This window comes from Hermetia illucens, chromosome 3 (assembly GCF_905115235.1).
Source record: "Hermetia illucens chromosome 3, iHerIll2.2.curated.20191125, whole genome shotgun sequence".
Taxonomy (NCBI): Eukaryota; Metazoa; Arthropoda; class Insecta; order Diptera; family Stratiomyidae; genus Hermetia; species Hermetia illucens.
In genome coordinates, this window is record NC_051851.1 from 41215232 (window position 1) to 41239221 (window position 23990).

Sequence of the window (23990 nt, forward strand, 5' to 3'; positions counted from 1 at the left end):
TTTCAGGGGAATTTTAATGGTCGGCGAAATTTTGAGAGTATTATTTTTCCTGTCAATGACAGCGTTAAGTTGCTTCAGAGTGTCGTCGCCTATTATCCCGTCGAATGATTTCAGACCAGGCAAAACGTAAAAATTTAGTGGCGTGTCGTCCCCGGCGCTCTCAAAGAACTTGCCAGTAACTCCTAGTGTTATAAGGATCTCCCCCGCGGCTGATTGAATTTTAAATGGTTTAGCTATTGGTTTCGCATTTTGGGAAAATTCAACAGAGATGAAATTTTTGCTCGCACCAGTATCCACTAAAAACTTTAGTATTCTACCATTTCGGATACGATACTTTAAGTATGGTACGCTAGACAGGCGTCCATCATGAAATTTAGTTGATTTTCTTGAAATACAGGCTCGCATTCCTCAATTTGATCAAAGTGACTTTCCTCTGGTTCGTCCTGAGGCTCTACGTTATAATAACCGGACTGCGGCTGCGGTGGGTTGCTGGGCCGATTATTATATACCCAATTTCGCTCAGCTGTACTTAACTGCTGATATGGTACTGTTATCCTAGGATTGTTAAAAGCGCGGCGCGGAGTGAAGATTTGGTTAATTGGGGAAGATTGGAATTATTAACATTCCTCTGTCGGATGTTAATATTTCTGAAATTGAGGTACTGAAACTCGAAACAGGAAGCATAAGCCTCGGGAAGAGTTTGTGGTTTCTGAACTATCAACATTCTTGAAAGGTCCCCATTCAAACCCCTGATGAAGACATCCAATGCTCTATTCCTATAATTCTGCGTTAGTGCTGTAATCCTCAGTTTTGATTTTATTCACAAACAAGGAAAGTTGGTGATTCACAGTTGCATAGAATTCATCGACACTCTTGCTCCCTTGGAACATTGAGTGTAGCTGGTGCTCCAGTGTACGAACATCTCGCTTGTCCGCTTAATGAAGCGATAAACATTTCTTAATGCAAGACCAATCGTCGTCGAATTTATTGTAGGAGATGAGAGCAGTATCTGCTGGTCCTCTCACTTTTTGCCTAATATGGCGAAGAATGGCCCTATATATCGGTTTCTAGCGGACGATCTGATAATCCGCAAGAATGGTTTCCACATTGTGGACCCATGATATATATTGAATTGCCGTCAAATGCCTGTAAGTCCCTAACACAATCAGGGAGTTTTTTAATATCCTCTAGATCCTTCTCATTCTGGGGGAGCGTGGGGATTGATTGGCTTTGAGAATCTGAAGGCTGGGTCTTAATTGCTTTCTCTAGAAACACCAATCGTGCTTCTGTTTTTTTTTTGAAATTTCGATTTGGGCATTAAGCGCCCCAGTTAATTGCCTTAAGGTTTCTTGAATAGTCTCCATTATTTCCTATAGGAACGGGAACTATACAATGAGGAGTTGGGATTTTTTAGATTTTCCGTGTTCTGTATGTACAGGGTAAACCAAAAAAAATTCTTTTTTCCTTCCTTTTCTTTTTTTTAACACTCTTTGCGCATTGAAAATGGCTCACACTAATCTTCACAATAATTGAACACTTCCCACACAGATTCCACTTATTTAAAAAATAGAGATTTGATTTATATAATCTTTCGATTATTCAATTTACGTATGGTAACAATTCAATCAATGTTTAAGAGAAATTTGTAAAAATAAAAAATTTGATGCTTACAGAAAAATATATATAAATGCCATTGAAGTAACTGCGTCTTATTCGGGACCGTCCGTATTCTTCCTTTTTGGCGCAGGCCGTTAGTGGACGGATTGGGATGCGCCTACTAATGGTACTGGATCTAATCACTCACTTGCAGCTACAGCACTATCTGCATCCAATATTACCCTCACACACCGTGTTCCTATAGGAACGATGAAATCGCTCGGGCTTGTTGTTACTATTAATTTATTATTATGTATATTTTTTTTTTTAAGATCAAGTCTATCGCCAGCCTCAGCGATAGTTTTAAGGAACCTTTAGGCTTCGTGTGTTCCCCTGGCCAATTAGAAAATTAGTTAATTATTAGTTAACCGTAGCTGTGTTCTCGTGGGAACAGCTATTACTATACGGTTTTGAATCGAACTTTTAACTACCGGAATACTGTGTTCTCGTGGGTACAGTATTAAATTTTGCTCGGGCGCCAGTTATCTTTTCCTTCCGTGGGTATGGTAAAAAATAACGCACGTTCGATTTATAAACTTTATTTGTTCTCTATAGTCACAACAAGAATGCCTACTGCTTAAGACTTACATCTATTTGTACATAAAATGTGCAATTACTGTAATTATAAAAGTGCCAAATGTGCATAAATAAAACCTAGTTACCGAGTTCAATGTGCATCGATTGATGAACTGAAATTTGCCTACCTATGGGAAGCGTGTGCATATAGATCACGTTGTGTGTATTCGCATGATTAAGAGTGTGTCTCAGCGGGGCTCTGATTGTGGTCACAAAATCAATCCGTGTCTGAAGAGGACCGTAGGATTAAGTCTCCATGACAGGTACCTACGTTAAATACCCAAGGGCTTAACTTCCACTAGATTAACACGAAATCTTGGGATTCACTATTATCATTGTTATCGGATTGATTTTGTGATCTTTCCTTATTATTTCTCCTAAAATTATTATGTCTGCAGTTCGAACGGCTTTCTGAATTACCACTGTCATTACCAGCGTTCAGGTTACGATTTTTATCATAGCGTTTTTTGGATCTACATTTGCGTTGTAGATGTCCTACTTTGACGCAATTGTAACATTTCCTATCGGACGACACTTTATGTATTTTTGGCAAAACGTTACGGTTTGTGAAGTCCCGATTTTTTATTGGTTTAAACACTTCCAGTCGCTCTCCCTCCTCCTGAGCCAAGCGACTGGCTTCTCAACAGATTTAGGTTTTTGTGCAATCACATATTGCGAAAATTGTGGTCGTAACCCATTTATGAACACCATTGCCTGCTCTGCAAGATAAGCGTTTTCACCAATTTGATGTTCTTTCCGAACAACGGATTCACGAGCAGTAAGTATTCGACGCTGCAACGTCTGAATCCTTTGGGTATAAGAGATTACGGTTTCACTGTTCTCTTGTCTGGCAGAGATTAATACGCGATGAAGCTAAAGGGGTGAATTTGATTCTTTATAGACTTCTTTTAATTTGTTTTTTAAGCTTTCCCAGTTATCAAAGGATTCATTTAAAATGATAATCTGGGCATTTTCCTTAATTTGGGTTTGGATATACTAGAAAAGAATAGGTTTTTGAGATTCGGGCGCTAAATTTATAGCCTGCAAGCAGCTATAAACGAAATTGAACGTATCTTCAGCTCGACCATCGAACACCGGTATAAACGCTTTCAAATCACTGAAATTTAATGCCATTATCGGTTCTTCTCTATCCGACAAGTTAAAACTAGTATCTGCACTGGCATCTAACAATTGCGTACTTTCACGTTGATAGTATTTAGAAATGAAAGATTCGTAATCTAAAAATTCGCCGTCTAATTCAATAGCAATATTTTCATCACACCTATCGATGATCTCTATTTCCGACAAATTTAATAGTTCAGAATCGACTTTTACACGAAATTTTGCACTCATTAGTTACTGTTCGAAATTCCACGCTCACTTTGCCGATGTTACACTTTACGTATGTATGTAATATAATATACAAAAATCTACATAGATTTCTAAATATAGCCGGTAGAAAATTAAAACTACTCACATGAAGATAATCCCTGGAGTTAACTTCATTCTGATAAAATTCCTCGATTCAGATTCTCCGATCGCAGCTCGAGGTCGACGATGTTAAATTGATTATATTGATGAATTGATGAATTTGATGAAATTCACTGTTCAATTCACGGTTATTTCGAAGAAATCGATGAATGTACCGGAATCCGCGATGAGCTTGAAGAGTCCAACAATGAATTCGATGACGAGTTGGAAGAATTCAAAGAATTCGATCAAATCCAATCGTCGTTGCTGTTCTCCGTCGTCCTTTTTCGAAAGGAATAGTGCCTTCAATCTTTGGATTAGAGCCTTAGCTTCCGCTGCACTATCCCACTGCTGTTACCAATGTTACGTGTCGCCGAAGCACCAAAATAGAAACAAGTTGGAATACCGGAAGCTCGCGCTTCAAGGTTTTGTGTTCATCTTTTGTAGGAAACTACAACGCACATTTTTCTATCCGTATATAGCTGGAAATCCAACATATTCCTTCATCAATCATTCATTCATTCTTTTCCAAACTACAAAATAGACGTACATATTACAGCCATAGATATTATACTCACCCTAAACAAATATACTGTACATATATGCACGTATATAAATTGATCGTATGCATATTTCCAATTTACTTCGCGCACAAAAGCATACATGTACATATATAGTACGTATATGAAATACGGCTGGTTTAATGTACAAATATATCTATCTGAATTAGACACTATCCGCAAACTTCATTAGCACGCATATACTATATACCACACATGTCTGTTTGAAGTTTTAGTTGCACCTGCTGCCAAACAATAATAGAAGCTAGCATTTATCTAAACTTAGTTGCCTGATTATATCCTTAGATTGAGTAAATTAAAATGCTTCTTTAGGGTCGAAGAAAATTTATATCAGTTTGACAAGGAAAATCGATTCGTCAATGTCACAGCAGCACCCTTCCCGACATGTTAATCATCTGATAACGAGTTACTTGAAATTTAGTTTAACGTTTTCACACATATAAAGTGCGTTTTATATAATAAGGTCACTGACAATTTTGTAAGTTGAACGACTTTTTGTATAAAACTCAACGTAAATAATTGAAACAGACAATTTGTGATTTATTACAAAAGTGAATTATATTGTATATCGAAAACCACGTTCTCATTACAGTTGTTACGTTTTACGCTACTGTTTACTCGCTTTTAGAATTCAATTTAAATTTTTTATGGAAAACGCGTGTGTTCACTGCCGCGGTTGGAAACAGAAGAGACCGACTTATTTCCATGCGGTCCTTACTGTCCCAACCAACGGCATTTTTTTTACCGCTGGTTCTCCACTCCCCTGGTGCGTTCAGAAAACGCGTGAGTGGAGAGTTTCGGAGTTCAGCGCCATCTACCCGTCCGCATCCGCAACATCCGAAATAAATAAATGCTGCAGATCCTGCCGCGCCACAAAGTAATTGATATTCATATACAAATGACTAAAAAACTAAAACACAATAATTCTTTGCGACCCCATTAATACGCACTCCCTTCGTTGTGGTATTGACGAATGATGACGTCATACAGGTTGTAGAGTGCATGAAATGCACAAAAAAGGATAAAATTTCACTACCTATAACTTTGTTAATAATAGTTGGATTGTTATCCCTTACACACATGCCATTTTGTACTTCTAGAATGGACATAAGGGGGGTTGCAGGTAAATTTCTAAAATGTGTGTTTGAGAAGTCTCCTGATAGAGCGCAGATCGCACCCAAGTCCAGCCCAGTATTTAGCTGGGCGCGCTTATCCCTTGGGAGCGATGGAGTCCTGGCCCTTTTATATAGTTATTGCTCCGGCGAGTACTGCTGTGGAGATAATTAATTGTAGAGACAAAGTTTCTTTCTTACCAATGAATGAGAACAAAATGAAAACACTTCTTTTTTACTTTCACTCGCACATTTATTTAACTTTTATTACATCTACGCTTAGTTCAACGAACAACTCTGCAACAGTACTCCGAACAACTTTCAATAAATAGACTTCTCCGTTAAAAATGCTTCAATTCGATGAAAAAGACTCCACCGTCAATAATACTTCTTATCCGATAAAAAACACGACTCCCAATCATTTCCGCCTCGCTGCAGTTTAAATACGCCAAGTCCATTCACAGCAACCCGGAACTTAGCTTTGTTTGTAAGGTCCGGCCAAACAAAAAACTGTATACACAACAGCCAACCGTTGGGCGATGTCGTCAGAATATTCCCATATGCTATGGTGCTGGTGACGACATCGCTCAGTAGCAAGCCGGAACACGGAATCGCTTGCATGTTGCACATTAGCACATGTGCATGTTGTGCATTAGCACATGGGCAAGGTTGCTGTTGTTTGTTGTGATACTTGATCAGTCAGCAACGCACGCTGACCTTGCAGCAATCACTGCCGATGATTGCTGACGCTGTTGATGCGGACTTACGCGATCGATTGCTTGTGGGAAATCGCTAAAATAATGTGGAAATATACTATTATTAACTTCATTTATACAGATATCGGAACCTGAGGCCTAGATTTCGTAGAGATGCACCACTGATTTTTTTCAGATTTTTTGGTTGGATAGATTCTGCGAACGAGACCTGTTACACTTTTTGATGGTCATATTTTGCACCCTCACTCCCCTATATTTCACCCAATATCAAATATGGAACCAGTTTCGCAAAGTACTAATTGAGCCCTTTAATTTATTACCCCTGTTTCGGCGATATCCTAAACGGCCTCTTCCAATGGGCTACCCTGCTTGGGCGTTGGCCAAGCTCGCGCACTAGCTCCTGGATTTTTATTTTTTGGTTCTATTTCAACTGGTGGTCAATTAATTGATTTAAATATTTCCGTTTGGCACGGACAGTGTGTATGAACGACACACAGATAACGTGGGAGGCGCAACACTATAATGACCTTTCCTTTGGTCTGGACGCGCCCACGTAACAACAACAATAATTTTTAAAAATTTCCGTTTCGCACGGACAATATATTATGAATGACACACAGAATACGTGGGAGGCGCAACACTATAAGGACCTTTCCTTTGGTCTGAACGCGCTCACGTAACAACAACAATAATAAAAATGCACACCAACGATGTTAGAGTGTCGTTTGAGAAACGTAGGAGGCGCAACACTATAAGGACTTTGCCTTGGGTCTGAACGCGCCCACGGATCAACAATACCACAAAAATTCACACCAACGATGTTAGAGTGTCGTTAGAGAAACGTGGGAGGCGCGACGCTGTAAGGACTTTGCCTTGGGTTTGAACGCGCCCACGGATCAACAACACCACAAAAATTTACACCAACGATGTTAGAGTGTCGTTAGAGAAACGTGGGAGGCGCAATACTATAAGGACTTTGCCTTGGGTCTGAACGCGCCCAACGATCAACAACACCACAAAAATTTACACCAACGATGATAGAGTGTCGTTAAAGAAACGTGGGAGGCGCAACACTATAAGGACTTTGCCTTGGGTCTTAACGCGCCCACGGATCAACAACACCACAAAAATTCACACCAACGATGTTAGAGTGTCGTTAGAGAAACGTGGGAGGCGCAACGCTATAAGGACTTTGCCTTGGGTCTGAACGCGCCCACGGATCAACAACACCTCAAAAATTTACACCAACGATGTTAGAGTTCTGTTTTATATTGTGTAGACGAAACACAATCACTATAATTTCCCGCACTTTATATATTTTTTTTTTTCACAAGAGAAATTATTTTTATAATATTTTATATATTATAAAAATAATAACTTACTTTGGATCGTATCCGGCTCGACGGACCAGCTCGTGTCACTAGAGTATACATACGCAAATCTGCGTATTCTAGTGAGAATGTCGAAAATATGGTTTTGCAACTTTGGACCGGGATGGATCATCTCGTTAAGGCTCACACCATTTGATGTTGGACTGGAAGCATTAAAGACATTCCGCAATTTCGTTGAAGTGGCCTCTTGGCGAACTACGCTTAAATACGGGATATAATATACCTCGCCGCTAGTGTCAGACTGATGACCCTTTGGAACTTCAGCCATGTGGCCCAAATTAAAATATTCTTTCATAAACTCATCCGATTTGAGCTTGTGGTCTTTGTTTTTCAACCACCTTTTCTCCTGACCGAGATAGTGCTGCACAGCCTTGTGGTAGGAGTTTCCTAGTTTAATATTATCTTGTCGCCAAGGGGTCGGTACCACGTATCGGCCATCATTCTTTCGGTAATGACCCTTTACGAATAGGTCCTCACAAATTTCGTCATCTATGCGACTAGATTCATCCCTACTTAGGGGCATATCCCAAAAAGCCTTTAAGTCCTGTTCCCATTCCTTGATAGTGACATGTGTTGAGGTGAACTTCGATACCGAGGATTCCGCCGGACCAGACACAATCCATTCCAATTTCGTGTTCTGGAGCAGGAAACTATCTACGGTTCCTACTCCATTCACGAAAAGTTGTGGAAGAATACTAGACCCCAATAAAACTGGAACATGAGATGCATGTTCCGTTACGGGGTCCGCCAACTTCTTCCCTTGAAACAACGCCTTTACTTGCGGCGGTACCTGTGGAAGGAAACCTTTAGTTACCCGTCTGACTACAAGCGCTTTAGTGCTGACCTCGGAACCATCGGCCAATTTAAGGGTGAGACACACAACCGCTGACACTTTCCCTGCTGACACACCACCTACCCCTGAAATTTCGATGTTGGTCTTTTTCTTTTTTAACCGAAGTTTCTGTACTAGATCTTCGGTTATATAGCTGCTCTGACTGCCTTGATCGATCAAACACCGAACTGGAACGGCATGTCCTTCTCTTGCCTCTAGCTTAACGACAGCTGTTGGAAGAACGGTTCCGGACCATGACAATGCTGTCGAATTTTCGGCATGATGAACAGCAGAAGACGGATTATCCCCTTTGCATGGATGCATGGCAGTAAAATGTTGCCCTTTGCATATTTCGCATTGGAGATTCTTGCGTTTATTGCACGCTTCCCCCCTGATATATTTGTGGGAGAGACAGTAAATGCAAACATGATAACGGCGGAACAGTTTCTCCTTGTCGGTACTTTCAATGAATTGAGGACACTGGGCTGTGAAGTGCTTTCCCATACATAAGAAGCATTTAATCCAGTTTCTCTTTTCACCATCCGACTTGGAGAGCAAGGCTATCTCCTTCTGGGTTTTTCTCTTATTCCCAAGATCCTCCGCCTTGGATATCCCACTTAGACCATCCCAACCGGGGGACATGACCACATATCTATTTTCTAGGAATTGGTCGATGTCGTTTATCGTAACGGGCATTTTTGGATCTCGTAACGTTAAGTCGAACTCCCTCCGAGTTGTCATATCCATTTTCCTCGTCAGGACGAACGGAATGAATGGAATACCTTCATCTGCATTGAATCCTGCTTTCCGTAGTTTCTGAACTGCGGAACGCATGGTATTCAATGCTCTTCCCAGCGATCTAGCCTCCCTTTGGTTTATCTGAGGTAAGTCAACTAACGCCTGAATTTCCTTTTCTATTAAGGCCCGACGATTACTGTATCTTCGGTCAAGAAGAACCCATGCTTGTTGGTAATTCTCTCCGTATATCCCTAAATGGTCGATTACACGTTTTGCATCGCCTCTTAACTTGCTCTGAAGCATCATTAAGCGCTCCGCAAAACCGATTTCAGAACCATCGCATACAGAGTTAAAGAGGCTTTTGAATGGTTCGTATTGACTGATATCCCCACTGAATATTGGAATATCTGGGATTGGTGGGGCGGGTCTAAAACGATATCCTGAGTTCCAAGGGGAAAAATGGCTCGAAGGTCAAAATGGTTTGGCCGGGTCTGGCTGGGATCCAAGAAGGATTCTGAGCGGTTTGGCCCAGGAGTCCGCAAATATTCTGGGCGGGGCTGACTAGGGTCTAATAAATAGTCCGGTCGTAGTTGGGTGGGAAAGGGCCCAAGATTAGATGTACGCGGTTCGGCTCTCCACGTTGGATAATTTTGTCTATCCTTATCACAGGCCCCCCATGCCCCTCCAAACGCAACTTCACACCTGCTTGAACTCCTGGGCAGATCCCTAGCTGTCGCTTCACCTTGGAGTCTGTCGTTGACGTCTAGGCCCAAGTCTCGATCTAATAACTCTGTTTTAACTTGCCTTGGGACGGCCCCCCCTATTCGAACTTCCTTCACCGGGATCTATATAATTTTGAGTCACTGACGGGAGTTTAGGGACTTGTTCCCTAACTGGCCCCAAAGTTAACGGGTCGACCTCTGTTTGTCTCTCCTCAGGAGTAAGAGAGGGATGAACTCTCTCAACGAACTCCTTTGTTTTCAAATAAACTGATTGCATGAGTCCCAGCTTATTCTCTCGAAAATATATTAAATCTGCCGAGGGATTCAATAATAGAAGCCGTTTATGTTCTGCAATGAACTCTAAATAGTCCTGCCGAAACAAGATGAGCCAGAAAGAGTGTTCGAGGTTAATCCAGTGTCTGCATGGCTTCAGAATGATCTCGTTACGATCGAATATACAATTTCTCTTGCGTATAAAGAGGAATTTAGACAGGTAGCAGTTATCACCGCTCCAGATTCTAAAAATAACACTTGGGACTTGGGGGCAACGATGCCATTCCGCATCCTATTCATTGGGCCCAATGCGGACAAGTTTTTCTTGGAGGAAGAGTCTACAGAGGTTCTTCCTCGTCTATATGAGACAAAATTGTTACGCTCTGGACCATCATGTATTAAGGAAATTATACGGGGAGGCCAACAATTAAAGGATTGGTGTTCGACCACGCGGTGGAGCAATGAGACCTACATCGGTCGCATTAGCCCCCATGTTGGAGTGATATTCAAAGGGCAAGTTGTAAAATACCAATCACTTGTAATGACACTCAGTTAGAAATTCGGTTTCCTGTTTCTCTAGTAGAGCTCGACTATTGTACCATGGGCGAGGTCCCCTTCCAGATAAAAGAGATTCCACGAGCCACTATAGTAAACTGGACAAAGGTGTATGAAACAGTCACTCCTCGGTTTAATCTTCCATCAACCGAGATCAGTCTCGTCCGGGACAACGAGCACCTTATAGCCACATTAAAGAGAGAACTCGATGGAGTAATTAATGACGATAATGTGTTCAAACAATACATTCCGCACGGTTGTACATTGGCAGGGTTATTAATAGGGGCCGTTATCGTAGGAATTTGGGTATGGTTAGCCAGAAAGAAGCGAAAGGGGGATGACGATCACCCTACCTTTATAAGCCATCTAGCAACAGCGGATCGGCAGCACGGGAGATGGGGTCAAGAATCGACAAACCCTATAGGTACCGTGTCACCCGCAAATTCCTCAGTCTAGAATTCCTGTGTATACATTCCCATCTAAAAAAAAAACAAACCCGTAGTTGGATCCGAAATTGTATTGTAAATAAATGATATTAAATAATAATCACTAACCCACGTAAAATTCTTGTGTATAAATGGCTTGTAAATAAGTGACTAATCCAAATTAACAACAGACCGGCGGCAAAAAGTCACGGTCAAGAACAGTAGCATGGTTTCAGGGTATCAGATTTGTTTTGATTGTTTTTGTTTTTTGTTATGTTGGGTGACGGTCGCTTGATATGTTGGTTTGTGTTGTTGTTGGTAGCATGAGTGCAAGCAAAAATGAATGCAGACGCGTGCAAAAGTAATTCAATGTCTGGGGCAGCCGGCGCACACTGGGACGAATCGTTATTTTAGCATGACAAAATTATTTGCTCATTGTTTATGAGAGCGATTTTGGTAAAACATAGAATTCAAGGGTAACAGAGTTTGCTAGTTACAAATTCGAGTGAAATTTCAAAATGGCGGATCCAATATGACATTTGAAGATACGAGATTTCATTCACATTAGTGGTTTTAACGATTCAATATACCCAATTTGACGTTAGATTTATTAAAAAATGTACACGGGAATTAACAGACAGCGGAAATATTAATAAAACAAAAAATTAAATAAAAATTTGTATTTCAAAAGGACTTATTCTTATCTATTAATATATTATGTATAGTAGAAATATAAGTACATTTTTTTAAAATTAGAGTTCTGCTTCTTCGTCTTCATTCGCACAGCAAATAGGAGTTCTTAGCATACTTATTACCACCTGGTTAAATTTGGTTTTATTCTTTTTGGGATTTTTTCGTTTACTTGTTACAATGGGGTCCGAAGATACAAGCATCCAATTAAATATATCAACATTTGTATTTATTCTTGATGTTTTCCTGGAATGACATTGCCTTAAAACTTTGTATTCCTTATGGCCTGCTTCAATGACATCTTCAGATAACTGGCCTATTGGCAAAGGTAAAGATTTTAAAATATCAGCACCATGTAACAAGAGTTTGTGAACCGTGGCACTCATTTTATACCAGCCGTAAAGAGATATAGCCAGATGTGCCGTTTCAACGCAATATATTTTAAAAATATCTTCCTTGATTTAGTGCCCGCATGAAATAACAGAAAGTATATTTGAAAATCGTATTATTAACTCCTTATCAACTCCGGTTATTTCAGATGACAGTGAAGGGTTCTCGAAAAATTTCCTTGCCGTGTTTCCATCATTGCTATTGCGTCCACCTTGCTTCGGCTGATCGACAACGAGGGCCAATTTATTATAGAACTCAGTAGCTATTTTAGTTTTTCTTTCCTTTACATTTGCTTTTGCATTTTCACCTCTTGCTTGCCACTGCTTTATTTCCAATTTATAAGCTATGTGCAACAAATATTCATCGCACCTAAAATGAGCATGTAGTACAGAGATACCAAATTTAAACGCGCTTTCATCACAGTCCCTATTTTGCAATTTTCCTAAATCATTTAAATCTTTTGCAGAAGTTTTACAAATATTACACGCCTGCGAGTTTGTATTTTTAGTTAAAATATTAATCGTTTTTCCATCTAACATGGTACATATGAGTACATGTTTAATTTTTATTTCCTTAGCATCCATACGAATAATAGTAGGCTCCAATTGCAAAATTTGTTTTTCCACCTCTTTATATTCGTCTTTCACATTTTGAATATTTTCTTTTTTTATTTTCAATGCAATTGGACGACAATATCTCGTCGATGATGGGGTTAAATTATTCCAAAATATTTGTTTTTTATTATTATTAGATTGACACATTTGCAATGGCACTATTGTACACAAAATAATGTTAGAATCGGCATATAATGAATTATCTGCAAAATTCTGTTTGTATATGCTATGCCCACCACTTCCATCTAAACCCCATTTGTAATAAATTTCGATGATATTAGAGTTCTCCGAAATATTCTGAAGAATTACTTCAGCCTGTACTTGTGTCAAACGTTCTGCTGTATGTGTAAGAAGATCTTACAAAGGCACAAAAGCTTCTTTTTCAGAAACGGTAATGTTTGGAGGATAACACATCTTTTTTGTCTCTACTATTAAATGATACGAAGGGTAAATGTCAGCCCCTCTTTCCTTCGCTCCAACTCGCATGGTTATATAATCCTCCTTGGTTAGGCCAAGATCAATTACAAGACCTAAAGCCTCTTCAGGGCTGTATGCTCTTATAGAACCAGAGGATTGTGTATCGTGAGCAGTCTTCATTTTTTTTATTTTGTTGGGTGAAGATTGGATGGCTAATTTTACAACCTTAGCTACACTTCTCTTTCCAGATTTGACTAAGCTTGATTCTGTGGCCATGTACAATTTGTCTGTGCTTATGCTTGATGTTAATTCACTGATCTGCCTTTGCTTAGTACGTAGAGAACTTTCTTCAAAGTCCTTTTTTGGCCTTCCGGATAGCCGAAGCCGCTCTAATTCAAATATCTCTGGAAGTTTTAAATCTTCATCAAGCCATTTCATGTTGTTGTTCCGAAACCGCTCATACGTGTAATGAGAATTGCGCCATTTTATAAATAATTTTGCAACAAACGTTTTTACTATATTTTTCAGTTGCTTTGAGCAATTTTCTGAAAGTTCGTTTATGGCAAATTTTTCCGTTATGTAGCCAATCAATTGTTGATTACATTTGGCTGATGATATTTTGTTGAATTGGCTGTTTCTTAGCACTGTAAAAAGTTCCCCTTTCTTAATTCGAATTTCATTAGGAACAGGGTCAAGTCGACTACCTGAAAGAAATTTAGCGATTTTAAGAAAAGGGGGAAACGGGGGGACATGAGTATTACATGCCTTTATCAGCTATACGTTGTGCTACAAAACAAGTAAAAAAAAGTCATGGAACTTTTTGGAACTTTTTTTGTAACACAAGCAAAAGTCAAAATTTCAATTTCTTTTAAACATCAAGTAGTAGTATTTTGTGATACGCATACTAAGTAATTACTTTGTACACAGTAATGATATTAATAACTGCAAATTAAAGTACCTACCTGACGATTCTAAATTCATGATACAAAACTTTAATTTTTCTTACTAACAAAAGTGTAACGACCGTATAGTAACTGTCAACAATTTGTTGTAACTCACCAGTATCAACGAATAGAAACAATTACTCAACTTTGCGCGCATGGGATGAGCGCTGTGTCGCAGAAAAAAGGAAATTTTTTCTAGTTCACAATAAAGGGACTTATAGTGTAAATTTCTGGCGCATTTTTTTTAAATTTGGGAAAAATATTTAAATATTAAATATTAAATATTTATTTGTCCTTATGTGCGGCGCTCTGTTTTCAAATATGCAAAGTCAATGCCTGATGGATCACATTTCTTTTCCGTGGTACGTCATCGTGAAATCGAGCTGATGACGTATTCCCTAGGCATTGAATCGCTTTCGAGTAATTTAATTACTACGCGTGTAATTTAATTACTACTAATAGGTACCACACTTAAGTGCACAATGAAAAAAAAACAACGAAATATAAGTAATCTGAGAACAATTAATTGAGAGTAAAAATATTGCAGAAATAGTAAGCATAAAACGAAATGTGGTGATCTTGTGAAGTATGAATACTTTCTAAATCAACACTAAAATTAACTATAATTACAAAATGCATATGAACATAATGATAACTACATCATATACAAGCAAAATAGCATCCAATTAAACGATTCAAGTTTGCAAGGCGTTTATAAAAACGACCCCAAGTATTTATATTTGTGTAATTATTACATTCTTCATTTTCTTCCTCTTGTAACAAAGTTCTAGGGTTAAATAGCCTTCTTTATTATAATGTTTAAAGAGCAGATTCGATTATAAAAGAATGATGAACACAATGAAGAAAATAAAAACGATACATTTAAGAAAAAACAAAATTGTGGACCCTTCCGCAAAAAGAAAGTTAGGTATAAGCTTTGATATGTACTAACAAGGCAATCGACTTCATCGGAAAAAAGAAACAACCCATCAATACCCGGAAGACAATTCTGCATCGATCGGAGATCTACCAGGGGAGACTATTGATGGAAGGGGTTATTAAGGCGCTACGCACCACTTAGGGGTTTTCGATTTGGGCGCCATCATTTCGATCGTTAGAGGTAGAAGGATGACCTTACACCCTTAGAATGCAAGCTGGCAGCGAGTGACACCAATACAAGGGTTCTCATATCCAGAAACTTGGGACCGTTTGCCAATAGATAACAGTCCAGGTCAAAGCCAATTGGACTTTTTTTGCGCGGGAGGATGTTTAAGCGATTTCGCCGGATTTTCTCCAGCAGCCGCATCTTTGGAGCTAGCCCCATGAAACCCAGTCTGCTTGCGCATTTAACCTCTTCCGTCGTTACATCACATGCTATGCAAATGGCCTGTTTTGGACATCGTGAGATTCTTTTCCGCCATTGCATCAGCATGTTACTTACCAAATGGTATATTTGGCCTCGACATGACTTTCTTCCGTGTCATCAATTCGCAGCGCAACAGCAGGTGTCGATTTGCCGCCAGCAAGAAAATTTATAATAATAAACAAGTATTATTGTGTTGTGTACAAGAACACTTTCAAACCAATGTGTAAACACGGAAGGGTCAAACATAGGTGACTTAAAGAATAGCATTACTTTTAATTTTTAGTAGTCAAAAAGCCTCTGAACAGAGCTAAAGTGTTCTACCGGGATCACTTTATTTCGCGCGGTAATTTCTTTAAATCGCTTATAGAATTAGTTAGTGAAATTTTTAAAAAGAAAAAAGTAGAATATTGTGTTTAGTAATAAAAGGTTTGTAGAAGTGGAAACGCGAATAATGTATTTAACATACGAAATTAAAAAGAAAAGAACACGGTGTCGGTTAATTTTCTAAACGTCGCAATTTATTGAATATTTTGTACAGAACAGAACAGAACAGAACAGAACAGAACAGAACAGAACAGAACAGAACAGAACAGAACAGAACAGAACAGAACAGAACAGAACAGAACAGAACAGAACAGAACGCTTCCATGTCATTACATACTATATTTATTTGCTATTTCTGCTAGGTTAGCGAAAACTGTTGATTTCGTATTATTTGCAGTTATTGGGGTCAACGGAATTTGTTGACTTTTACCTGGTATATCCGGTATATTTACCTGCTCAGCAATATTGTTGATTGGTCGATGTAGGTGAGTATCGGGCTCGTTGGGATTGTACGTTACTCCTCCCCGCTTTGAGTGGAAATTCTCCTGAATTTTCTGTATTACATATGCTTTCTTTACTCGACATCGAGTGATAAATACCAATACAATAATAATTATAATCATCAATATTACTAAAAAACTACCATACATATATCTTGACAATTCTTTATGAAATTTCAGTTCCTTAATTTCTTTTAGGTTCCCAATTGTTCCCGATACTATTTCTTCAAATGTTATCATTTTCTCAAAACTATAATTAACTTGATTTTGTGGATAAAAATATTTTTCTTTAATCATCTGTTTGTTATTATAAAATGTCTGTCTCAAAATTTTTATTTCGCAATTATAAAAATTTAGCAAATTGTTTTTATTTAATGTTATATTCCTATTGTCACAATTTTGTTCTAATTTCATTTCTCTAGCGTTTTTCACAATAATGGATTCATCATCTATAATCTGAACTTTAGTTACATTGTTAAAAATTAATTTACAGCTTTTATCAAGAACACAATTTTTACTTAATTTTAATTCGTTTAACATTAATTGTGGTTGATAAACAAATGTGTCGTTTCTGACTTCTACAATCAATTCATCCTCACTATTGATTTCCAAATTTTCTTCATTTGGCAATGGCGTTATTAATTTAACATCTGTGGTTATATAATTCTTCGGAATTTTAATTGCTATTACAATGAATTTCTGCTTATATTCTAATACTCCTACTTTAGCTAATTTCAATTTATAAAAGTCCAATTGATATTCTTCTATTTCCTCAGGTGTAAGTATACTTGGATGCAACAGGTTAAATTTTGCCGATACAATATTATCTTGTATTTGATTTAGTTTATTTTCCAAAAATTGTAACTTGAACATCTGATCTAAATAAAGTTGTTGGTGCATCATTTTTCTGTTTTCATCCTTAATTCCAATAAACAAATCTAAAATTTTTCTTCTATCCTTCTTTACAATTTCTTTTAAATATTCTATGGATTTATTAAAGTGTTGATTGATTTTAATTTGTTGATTAATTGCAATAATAGAATTGTGACTATTTGTTTCCGCTATCTTTAAATGATTTAAAATATCTTTCCTATCCTCGTTATCCATAGTGCCGAAAAAAAATTTTTCAGTACTACCAACAATGTCAAAAAGTCCTCTTTTCTGTCTTCCTACCCGATATGGCATAATTGATTTTGTTTTAGCAACTACCGTATCAATTTCTCTATCAATTATATTTCTGTTTTCAAAATCTAAATGTTTCAAATTTACTCTTATTTCAACTATTGTTTTTAAAATTTCTTCTGGATTGATTACATGCAAAATAGTGTTAGTCTCGTTGACAATTTGAACGGTTTTAACTTTCAATTTCAAATATCCCAATTGTTCATCGATTGATGTCGTTAATAATCCTGCTTGAGTTGTTGTTGTCATGAGTATTAGTAGTAGTATGACCTGTAAATTTATTTGGTCGTTTAATGTTTGTCAAATTTACTCTAGCCAAATTTTTAATTTTGTACCTTGTTTCTTCTTTATGTCTTACATGTCTGTAGTTTTTAATCGGACCTTCTTGTCTTTTTTCTATATAGTCCTCCCTACTTATGTTAGCCTTCTGTATTCTCTTAAATTTACTATCTTTCACTAAATTATGTAATTCTTCGGCACTAACCCTATCCTTAGCTTCTCTTGGCGTTGTCTTAATGGTAGAATGATACCTATCATTGTAATTCCCTAATACTATTTGCATTCTCATCTCTATTGATAAACTTTTATCATCTATCCCCGTTATCTTTTCTAAAATGGAAGAATGTAGCCTCTCTACATCTGAATTTCCCGTATGGCTGTTGGGCGTTGTCCAATGAACCTCTACATTGGTCTGATTCAAATATTCCTTAATCTGTTCAGATTTGAACTCGTTGTCTGATATAAGCAACCTAGGCTTGCCAAATTTTGCGAAATGCTCCACCAAAATAGCCTTCTTACACCTCCAATTCCTATCCCCAATAGTATATGCTACCGCAAATTTCGTTAGCTTATCTATAATCGTAACAAACGATTTTTTCTCTATATGAAAAATATCTAGATGTATTATTTCGTTCTTACCAGTTGGCGTTTCTGTGAGATTAAATTTTGGCTTTATCGGGCGCCTATCATACTTGATCTCCTGACACTTTCTACAGTTATTGATAACCAGCTGTATATGTTCATGTAACTTAGGGAAATATATTTTATCTTTGAGGGTGTAATAAGTTTCATTGATCCCGCTATGCATAGATTCCTTTGTATGATAAATTGAAATTTGTTTGTGCAGCTCTTCCTCAGTTTTAATTTCAGTTACTCTTTGTGTACACTTGATAAACCTTAAACCTTTATCGTGAGAAAACAACTGTATAATGATCTGCTGAACTATATTGTAATGTTTGTCCTCGACCTCTGAATATATACCCACTTTACCTTTTCCATTAATAAATTCCCCCAACACCTGCTTTATTTTCTCAACATTTTCTAACGGATTCAATTTCAAAATTTTCCGACCCTGTAGCAACTCAATTTCACTATCAGCATCATATGACAAAATAACTTGAGTCCTAAATTTGTTGACTAGTTCTTCCTTTATTCCTATATGATCTAGTTTTTGCTCTTCAACTGAATGTCTAGTCTCTGTTAATTCCATATTTGATTCTGACTCATTATCTTGGTTTATTTTTGGCGAATCTTCTAACCTGCTCAAAAAATCCGCGACCTTATTTTCCTTCCCCTGGAGATACTCAATCTCAAAATTATACTCCTGCAGTTTTAAAATCCATCTTTGATTTCTTTGGGAAAACTCCTTTCCTTTATACTTGCAGGTAAGATACTTTATGGGTGCATGATCAGTAACAATCTTGAACTTATTCCCGTAAAGATACGGTCGGAAGTAAGTTACAGCGTAAACAATCGCCAAGAATTCCTTATCAGTAACGCTGTAATTCCGTTCGTGATTATTTAAAGTTCGTGAAACGTAACAAACCGGATGCCCGTTCTGTGAGAGCACAGCCCCAATGGCATAATTACTTGCATCGGTTGTCAAAACAAAACTTTTATCAAATTCCGGAAACTTCAGGACTGGATGCGAACTTATAAGGCATTTCAAATTTTCAAACGACGAAATATACTGCGGATCCCTAACATTGATTTTTTCCCCCTTTTTTAAATATTTTATCATTGGATACGCTACCTTAGCGTAATCCCTCACAAATTTCCTATAGAATCCCGTCATACCAAGAAAACCCCTCAACTGCTTTTCAGTCTTTGGTAATGACAAATTCTCAATTGCCCTAATTTTGTCAGGATTCGGACTCATTCCTTCCTTAGTCAAAACATGCCCTAAAAATTCAGTGTGTCGTTTCATGAAACTGCACTTGTCCACCTGAATTTTTAAATTATGCTCTTGCAAGACTTTAAATATAATTTCAAGTGCCTTGAAATGTTCTTCTAAACTAGTCGAAAAGATTAAGAGATCATCTAAGTAAACCACACAGATGACATTGATATGTTGCCTTAGAATGTCATACATCATTCTCTGGAACGTCCTTGGAGCGTTCTTTAACCCAAATGCCATCCTTAAAAATTCGTAAAGACCCATTGGAGTTACAAATGCCGTTTTTTCGACATCCTCTTCCGCAATCAATATCTGATGATAGCCTTTTGCCAGGTCTATCGTACTAAAATATTGCGCCTTCCCAAGTTTATCCCACATGCTCTCTATATTAGGTAAAGGATGCTGATCATCCACCGTAATCTCGTTGAGCTTTCTATAATCTACTACAATTCTATACTTCTGTTCACCCGAATTATCTTTCTTTTTCGGCACCACGATAATTGGAGAACTATACCTACTACTACTTTTCCTAATTATTCCTTGTCTCTCCATCTCCTCAATCTGCCGCCGAACCTCTTCCTCGTGTCGCGGCGGGTAACGATATAATTTCGAGTTTATTGGCTGATCTGTAGTGGTTTTTATATGATGCACTACATTACTCGTATTCGTAAGCTGATCACCCTCTTTAAACAACAGCGTTTCATATTTTTTAAGTAATTTTTGAAGGCCTTTTTTCTCCTCAACATTTAAATGACCTGTTTCAATACTATCTATTTTGCTTTCCTCTAATACATTTACCTCCTCCATTGATTTCGATACAAAAGGGATTTTTCTATCATTCTTCAAAACTAACTCCTGATTCATCAAGTCTAAACTCACGACATTCTTTTCTAACCAATCCATACCAATAAGGAAATCATACTCTTTATCTAACGCAATTTTGGTCCACCTTATCCTTGCATTATCCGGCTGACCAAACTGTATAGGACACTTCGTTTTCACTTGTTCCGTATCTTTCAACACTACACCCTGAATAGTATTAATTTTAACTGATTGACCTAAAAGAATTTTCTCATATAAACTTGAAGGAACCTTACTAGAATTCAATAGACTAATTGTAGAGCCAGTATCAATCATCGCACAAAAATCATCACTGCCAAAAGTAAGTACTACAAAAATTTTACGCTTGTCCGAGGCTAGTTTGTAAAAAACTCCCCTTCTAACTGATTGGTTTCCCTCGACAAAGCATCTACATCCATAGGCACAGCTCGACTCTGCCCCGACCGATTTTGTTCTACCCTCTGCTGTCTTGACCTATCACCAACATCTTGTCCTTCCTGACCTGACCTATTGCGGAATTCAAACCTTGGTTGACCTGATCTCACATTAATACTCACATTATGCCGTCTTCCGAACTGATTTTCATAACACTGTCTATCATCACGTCTAATATTTCCACCCACTATATCTGTCCTTTGATTGTAAAATCTGTTCACTTTTTCTTGTCTGTGTGTATGTTGGTAATTGTTGTGAGAAGTCCTGTCTTTTTTCAGATTGTACGCATCATAACCGATATACTTATATAACACGGCTCTGATACTTTCCAACGAATATAAATCACTAATTTCTCTTGCTAACGAACCAGCCACTAATTCTTTTATTCTAACCACCAACATTGAATTTAAACAGTTTGCCATCTCAACACTTTCTGCACTAAAAGCGGCACATTCTGTTACATTATTCACTATCCCTTGAATCTTATCCACTAATTGACTTATCGTAAATACCTTGATATTTGTAATCTCCTTAGATATCACTGCCCACTCCTTTGCTGGTCGAAAATGCGATCTTAACCGCTGCTTACACAACTCCCATGAAACTGGAAAATCTGCTGCAAGAAAATCCTTTGCAGCTCCCGTTATTTTTTCATTGTACACTATGTTGTACACCTCGTTCTCCCTGCCTCCGAATTCACTAACTACTCCGTCGATAGTGCCGATGAACGAAACTAATGTTCCCGGTTCACCTCGAAATGGTACGATATTACGAATTCGCTTCTGGATTGTAACTCCCTGATTCTCGTTGTCTGCCTGCCTTGCCAAAATCTGTGTTAGAATAGCAACACACTGCTCCATTGCGTCCGCCATGATATATCTCCCTCTATTCGCTAAATTTGCCCTTTGACTATGCCGTTCCAGATTCGTTTCTTCGCAATCTGGTAAATTTTTCTTCAGATCACTACGTCACCCTCTTTAACAGTCAAAAAAAAAAACAAAAATAAACGGATTAATTGAAGAAAAATGAGATACAAATTTCACCGTTAACTATTCGATCACTTTCCGTTTAAAATTTTAACTATTATTAACTATTTTTAATAATTTTATCAAACGGAACACCGACTGCGCCAATAATGTATTTAACATACGAAATTAAAAAGAAAAGAACACGGTGTCGGTTAATTTTCTAAACGTCGCAATTTATTGAATATTTTGTACAGAACAGAACAGAACAGAACAGAACAGAACAGAACAGAACAGAACAGAACAGAACAGAACAGAACAGAACAGAACAGAACAGAACGCTTCCATGTCATTACATACTATATTTATTTGCTATTTCTGCTAGGTTAGCGAAAACTGTTGATTTCGTATTATTTGCAGTTATTGGGGTCAACGGAATTTGTTGACTTTTACCTGGTATATCCGGTATATTTACCTGCTCAGCAATATTGTTGATTGGTCGATGTAGGTGAGTATCGGGCTCGTTGGGATTGTACGTTACTCGCGAGTGTTTTCTTTAACTAAATCCAAGCCAATCAACGTAAGTATAATTCCTAACCTTTTAGCCTTTTCTGTTCCAGTAGTTTTTAATTACCCCATCGTTCCGAAGTTAAGTTTCGGCAGCCCGGAACGAGAGCAACCACGGTCCTCTAATTAAAAATCCAGGAGCTAGTGCGCGAGCTTGGCCAACGCCCAAGCAGGGTAGCCCATTGGAAGAGGCCGTTTAGGATATCGCCGAAACAACCCCACATGACCACATTTGATGAAAAAAAATTTTGCTCCCGCCGTTCACATGTATAAGAAGTTCCCCTTAAACTTAACACACAATGGCGCCACTTGCTACATGTAAAGGGAACAACAGATCACATGCTCCTACAAATTTTCGTGACATTCGGTCTAGCGTATGAGAGACAGACAGACGGACGGACAGTCAGGCAGACAGACGGACAGCACCCGGTCTGGATACTGTTCCCAATAAAGCTTTTAAACTCGCTGTTAAGACCATATCCGACTGGTTTATCAGCGTTTTTGAAACATGCATGGTAGAAGGAGTTTTCCCCGACCGGTGGAAGAGGCAAAAACTAGTTTTCCTCCCAAAGCCGAATAAGCACCCAGGATACCCATCATCATACCGACCGATTCGCCTCATCAACACGGCAGGAAAAATGCCCGAAAGGGTCTTCTACAACAGACTTCTCCCTATCATCGAATATAAGAATGGACTAGCGGAGCGACAATCTGGATTTCGTCAACCCCACTCAACGATCGACGCCGTAGACGTTGTTTTGAAGCTGGTTCGAGACGCGATGTCGTCTAAAAAATGGTGTGCCGATTTGACGTTGGACAGAAAAAATGCATTCAATTTCGCTAGTTGGTAGTGGATAAAAAGCTCACTGGCTAAAACGGGTGTCGCTAGTTATTTGACTAAGCTCCTCGACAGTTACCTTTCGGAGAGGACTCTTTGGTACGACATGGATGAGGGATCCAAGCAGTACACCATCACCGCAGGAGTATCACAGGGTTCAGTGTTGGGTCGTCGTTTTTTGTCGTCGCGAAATAACCTGAAGACGTTGAAATGTACGCTAACGAAACCATTAGCACCATAAAAAGCGTGGCTTGAGATGGTTCAGCTTTACCTTGCGGAACAAAAGACGGAGGTGGTCTTGATTACCAACCGTAGGAAGAGAGGAATACGGTTAATATTCGTATTGGTGGTCATGTCACCACTTCGAAATCAGTTATCAAATACCTAGGGGTGATTATTTGTGGCGCAGCAGGATTCGCGGCATTCGAAATTTATTTCGAATGTTGCGGATACGACGGATAGATGACGCACGGAACTCTCCACGCCTTTAGAACTCGCCACGGGAGTGGAGAGCTAGTGGCAGAAAGAACCACATGGAGACGAATCGGTCTCTTGGTCTCTTCTGCCTCCAGTTGGTTTCTTGCACTACAGTGACTCATAATTTCTTTAAACTCTTCTGTTCCAATTAGTGCTAAATAAACCGTTCTTTCTTCATTGAATGCAGTTCGCAATTCCGCCCAGTTAGGACGCAGTTC

The 23990-nt window shown here is 38.3% G+C and overlaps 1 protein-coding gene across 2 annotated transcripts in view; it reads left to right on the plus strand.

Moving 5' to 3' along the window:
* Positions 1 to 23990, plus strand: part of LOC119652946 (zinc finger CCHC-type and RNA-binding motif-containing protein 1-like) — a 41631-nt gene that overhangs the window by 14386 nt on the left and 3255 nt on the right. Inside the window, exons 5-6 of one of the 2 annotated variants that reach the window (XR_005249624.1) lie at positions 16190 to 16277; positions 16491 to 16613. The exons of the other annotated variant lie outside the window; for it this stretch is intronic. The gene's annotated coding sequence lies outside the window, so the exon portion shown is untranslated. Of the gene's footprint in view, positions 1 to 16189; positions 16278 to 16490; positions 16614 to 23990 lie in introns of those variants that run through there. 2 annotated transcript variants of the gene reach the window in all.